General features: G+C 40.4%; 1 long non-coding RNA gene across 1 annotated transcript in view; it reads right to left on the reverse strand.

The window, feature by feature from the left end:
• Positions 1-1,089: 1,089 nt before the first annotated feature.
• Positions 1,090-6,163, reverse strand: part of LOC137175906 (uncharacterized) — a 7,579-nt gene continuing 2,505 nt past the window's right edge. The window contains exon 2 of the long non-coding RNA XR_010925745.1: positions 1,090-2,069. This is a non-coding gene — a long non-coding RNA (uncharacterized lncRNA). The remainder of the gene's footprint in view (positions 2,070-6,163) is intronic.

A 6,163-nucleotide genomic window follows, 5' to 3' on the forward strand; every position in this document is an offset into this window, starting at 1 on the left:
AGCTGGTTACAGATGTTTGGCAAACTCACTTCTTTCTAACTTCACACCACCAGATTTTTTACATTTTCAAACTTGTAGTTTTCAGCCTCAACATATGCTGCCTCAAGTGATATCACTTCATGCAGCTTACTCTTTTCACCTATAAGATTTGAATTAAATTCGGGAATATATCAGACTTTAAAACTCAATCCGGCACATGTATTCATGCCATTTTGTCCAAAGAACATGGAAGTACACGTGTCATTTTTTATGAATTAGACACAACCAGATTGAAGGTGACTGATGTCAGCAAGAACGTGTACTCTAGTGAGACCATGTTTATACTGAGTAACACGGCAGCTCCTCATTAACAGTGTTTGAGGAGTTGGACAACAGGGTTGCTAATGAATATGTCCCCTGCTGCTCAAACCAACATACGGAGGAATGACATTAAATCCCGACCCCCTTTTACTAACCCTTTGTTCGCTGTCTATTCATGACTGCGTGAAGCCATGGGATTTATTTAGAGGCACAGCTTTCCAGCATTGATTCCCTCACTCCAGCAGTCAGCCTGTTTGTTTTGCAGACAGAAACCTTGGCGAGCAGCGGCGCTCAAGTGGACACCAGGCTACAACTGTGATACATTAATGACCGCTCATTTCCACAGCGCGCCGGCTCTCTCATTGAGAGTGCTGCATTATAAGCACCTGTAAGCATCAGCCAAATGACAAGATATCCCCTTCTTCCACCCAAACACACACACACACAATCAAACACACCACAACAGCTCAGTCAAAGGATTCAAACTAAATACAGCCACTGGAAATGCTCCTTATGATTCGCCATTTCAATATTATCAAAAGCCAACGTTGCCAGGATATATCCTACCCATCACAAAATGATCCAACCTGTGAAAATTAAAATAATGCTCCAGCTAATGAATCTTATGCATGTTTTGAACCTGCACTCACCTGCATGTATTCTGGGAAGCTGTGTTCAGACTTAGACCCTAGAATAACTTCTCTGAAGCACTACCCTTGACTGTTTTCTTAAGTTAAACCTGTTGGTCAAATTACACAGAAGGTTTTAGCAACTTCAGGGACAGCTGCAAAAAGTTACGGCTTTTATTCCTTACTTAATTTAGTAATTAAGGACATTGACGACTGATTTGCATGCTTGCTGTGCTGGATTTGTGGCATTAATTATTGCAGTACCTAAATAAAAAAAAGTATGAACTGAGTGATGGGGCATCCTGATGGCCTAGGGGTTTAGCCATGTTATCACAACATACTGGATCTTTGTTGCATGTCCTCCCTCCTTTCTCGTCACTTCTCTTCTGGCACAAAAATGCCCCCAAACTACTTAGAAAAAAACCCCAAAAATACCAAAAAAAAAAAGATTTACCATAACTGACTGAGTTAGCTACAAGCAGTAGTGGTCTAGGTTGGATTATTAGTGTGTGGAGACCATGGCTGTGTCTAAAATCACATGATACTTCACATCAAACTTTCCAGGTATAATATTGCACAACTGTAATTTTTTTTATAATAATTATTTGTAATTATCATAGTATCTAGCATTCTCTGAGTTATTCAGAGCCTACTTGTTATTTATTAATCAATAAGCAGTTAGTTCCTGATTTGTGCCTTACTGGATCATTGGTAATTTCCAGTTTTGTGAAGTGTTACAAGTGAGCCAGACCCTTATCCAGTAATCCCCTGTTCAGACTTGAGTGCAGGTCCTAATGATGTCCTGGGATGTCCAAACTTTCAGGACCTTTCCACAAGAATGACAAGACTGGATTACTTTATTGGCTTGCCTCTCTCGTCTCTGCAGCACTCTCAGTTAAAACCAGAAGGCACATTGTCTTACCCTCCTCAGCATTTTGGAGAGAGGAAGGAATGGAGCCCACTGCTGGCTGGAGATGACTGTCAGAGCCTGACTGGAAGTGTTGGTGCAGCGGTGCTGTGTGTTATCTCTGTGATCGCGCCAGGGAACAGGAACTGTCTGGCCAAAGTCACAGATGGTGTTCGGAGCCGTTGGCGCTCTGCAGTCGCTGAGACTCAAGAAGCTCTCAGCTCTGGTGCTGTCTTTATTGTGATTAAAAGTAGAAGCAGACATCAGCAGTTTAGCACACAATATTACAACAGTGGTCAGGTACTTCAAAGCAGCCTCAGTGACTTTTTATGTTGACAGGCAATCAGAATTCCCTTCTTAACCTGGCTACTTAAAGCAGTCAATCAATATTTTTATACTTAAAATGGGTCGAATTGTTATGTGGACCGTGATATAAAAAAAATATATGGGCTAGTAGAGGCCCATTAAACCTACTACTAGGTTGTTATCACCCATTTATTTCAGTGAGCCAGTGTTGATGGAGCCCAGTAAGCACAGAAGGCCTGTTATCAGGCATGTGCTGTCATGTGACTGTCAAGTTTCTTTCTATGTAAACAAACAAAAAAAGGCTTCCACTCCTTTTATTCTCAGTGAAAAACGCAATACTTTAAGACAATTTTGGCATTAAAATGCATTGTATTCTGAGAAGCTGTGTTCAGACATAGACCCTTGAACAACTTCTCTGAAGCACTACCCATGACTGTTTTCTTTAGTTAAACCTGTTGGTCAAATTACACAGAGGGTGTTTAGTTTGTCAGTTATTATGTGTTCTTTCCAAGTCAAGACCTTTCCAACAATGTATTTGGTTTAGCTCTAGGACAAGTTCTGATTTTTGTCATTCCATGGATACAAGGCATTTCAGCCCTAGTTTCAGAGATATCTGAATATCTCAATATTGGCTCAATATATAAAATATATAAAATGAAGCTTTTTGTTTGTTTTTTTCTTTTTTACTGGAAATAGTGACCAAAATTAGTCACCTTTGAAGATTACAATACTGCTGCCAAATCTAGGGCATTACCACAGGTTTGGAGGAAGGCCTGAAGTGGTTGCGTTAGGGTTAGGGTAGAGATGTCAGATTCGGTTAATTTTACTTTCGACACCCATCAACTGGTAACTAACTGGTTAATTTTTAAGAAAAGTTGTGATGTAGCTTTTGTTTGTGGGAGTTGTCTAGCAGTCAGTGGTTAGAGCTAGCTTTGCTGCCCAGGTTAGCTTGACTTTTAGCTCATCCTTCTTCTCCTCAAAGTCTTTTTCAATGTGTTTAGTCACAGTAGCATAACATATTTGTGCCGACTAGCTCTTTCAATCCTTTGCCCTCTACCACACTGATTGGTGCTAGTACCGTATTGGCCCAAATATAAGATGACCCTGATTATAAGACAACACCCCCTTTTCCAACAACTGCAACTGGAAAAATAACGTTAACATTACTTTTTGAATAAAACTTACATCATAGCATAGTTACATACTCACACACTTTCCTACCAGGCTCTTGGAAGCAGTCAAAAATAATTTTCTCCATCAGTTAGCATTTCTACAACAGCCTGTTTGTCTTTTTGAGTTGCTTATCATCTGTCACTGTGGTATTAGGCAGCTTGACATATTCCGTTTCATATTCCACTTTTTTTTTTAAACAGTCGACTCAGAGTCAGCACTTCAGACTGATGTAGACCAATGTATGGGGGTGACGTGCATTCTCATCTGTATGTACTGTATATCTCTCTATATTTACCTTGTTACATACATGTTCTTATAGTTCTAAATATTTTCTTCAATACAGCCTCCCGTGAAAAGTATTATTCATGTCTCTGCCCAGTTACTGCAGTTACAGTAAAATCAAGCACACATGCAGAGCAACTGCCCCACACTAAACTGATATAATAGCCTACATGAGTCTCATGTCTTACCTGTAAGATTTGTGTTTTAATTACTTTTTTAATCATTTGTGACATGAAAATGTCAGATTATCACACAGTCAGAAGTAAAAAGTGTGCGCACTGGTACTAGTTCAATTATAAAATCCAAGCATAGCATAGAACATCTCTTCTGCCAGCTGCTGACACCGCTGTCAGCTGAAGAGTCGGTCACACTGGACAGTAGATGAGGCTGTAGAGACGCTGGTACGGTTAAATGTATTGCATTTCACACCAGAGCTAAGAGCTTGGAGCAGGAAACAGTCAGTCCATTCCAATCCAGTTATGTATTGAGGTCATTTAGAGACAAGAATCTAAAAGTTTACAGCCTGTCATGCTGTCACCCTGTCTTACTCAGAGTATGACATGGCACGATAAGAAGAAAAAGACCCAGTGATTCAACAGACCTAACACGAGTCGACTGAGGGGCTTTTCGACTGATGCATCGACTCGGTGACTTTTAGGGGGCAGCTGTAATGGCCCACAACTTTACTGTTTTGGGTCAGTGTCATCGTTCTCATCAAATTTGACTACTGGACTTACATTCATCAGGCAGCCAGAAAGATGACTCCAAATGAATGTTAATGTCTGCTAGTTGGCAGCTAGTAGGCTGCTTGTTGTGCTGTGCCCAAGTTGACATATTTGTGCAGTTTTACATAATTAAGCTTAACATTAACAGATTTAACAACAGGGTAAACATTCTACTAAATATCCTTCAAGGAGTGCAGGGCTTGCTCTTACTCAGTTTTACCTGTTTGAATGAGTGATACTGATCATATTGCTAAGGAAAGCTAGCATGGCGAGCCTGTCTTGTCAAACCTATTTTTCTAACTAACTCAATTATATAATGACTTCCATGTTTAGGAAGAATACTCAAAATGTAAGTGGACAATTTAAAAGATTTGTTCATGTCTAATATAAATATTCTATCTTTCTTCTGTCATTAGTATTGTTATATTGTATATTCATTTTATCTAAAGGTCTGGAAAATATAAGGCGATTTTGTCAGGTCTTTCTTTAAGGCCCCGTCTGACTCAAGAATCTCCTCTGCCCTGTGTTCAAAAGGATGCCATGTGCTAAAAACTGTTGAAAAGGACTAAAGCAAATCAAAAGCTTGTAATTTCATGAATGTTCTGGAAACGCCATGGTTTCTCCGTCCTCTCTCAGTCGTCATGATCTCCATGTCTCCAGGGGTTTTCTTGTCTCTTTATCATACATACTGCCACTGCTAGGGACAGGGAGTCAAGAAGGTTCAATAGGGATGGTGGCACCTCACGGAAACCAATTATACACGGGCTCCGAAGCCTTCATTTCTGTGCCGGAGCTTTGAATGCTTTTGATATTCCATGATGAATTACCACGACCAAATGAGAAGGAGGGGGAGGGGGGGGGGACAAGAAAGCGAGAGAGCAAGAGACTGAAAAAGAAAATCCAGGAGGAATTCTTTGCCTTAACTCCCCCAGGGCATTCAGTGTGTTGGTGGAGTACTGTACGTTTCTCTGGCAAGCGTATCTCCTCTCTTCCACCCACGCGAGTCTCTCAAACCGAATGAAGTCCCAGCGGAGGAGTTCCTTCATCCAGCCAGAGTGTGCGTGCTCTTGTGTAGCACACCTCCTCTTAATTAAACAATGGCAAGCACTGAAAACGTTGTTTGACAGAGACTGTGGAAATTAACTTTGTCTGTGAAAAGGAAAATATAAAAAAATAAGCTGACGCTAATCTCACAGGATGTAAGTTCATTAAGCAGAGAAAGTTGGACCAGCTCTCTCTCGTCTTCAGGCTCATTGTGCCTTACATGTCACTTCTGGTTGGTTCGACAGTGTTCTAACTGAGCAGTAGACATCATTTCAATGTGACTTCTTTGCCTTTGCTTTCAAGTAACCCAGGATCCTTTTGTCTATGTATACACCAGCTTATATTGAGCAGCAAATACATCATTATTCAAACAGCGCATAAATAGCTGTATACAGAGTCCTCTAGAGACAGCAAGCATCCGAACCAATGCCAATAAGAATTCTTTTTATCAGAATAATCAGCTTGGAACAAAAATCTGGGTCTAACTGCATATTTCTTTAGTGCAACACTCACCGAGTGCATTTACATGCACACAAGATTCTGTATACCCTGCTCACTGGCAGTAATCTTCTGTTTTTTTAAGTGTTTGAACACTGCACAGTTCAGAGTCATGTGATTTTTCTAATTAGTTTTCACCAGTTTATATGGAAATGATGTAATAAACAGTCTAGCACTCACCACTGCACAGTAACGTGGTTAGAGTTATAACTTCATCAACCAGGTTCCTGTGTCTAGTGATGACATATACAGCAAAGGCATCCACTGTACAGAAATAGAAAGAGTAGGATTCTAGATCA

Source organism: Thunnus thynnus, chromosome 23, assembly GCF_963924715.1.
Source record: "Thunnus thynnus chromosome 23, fThuThy2.1, whole genome shotgun sequence".
NCBI lineage: Eukaryota > Metazoa > Chordata > Actinopteri > Scombriformes > Scombridae > Thunnus > Thunnus thynnus.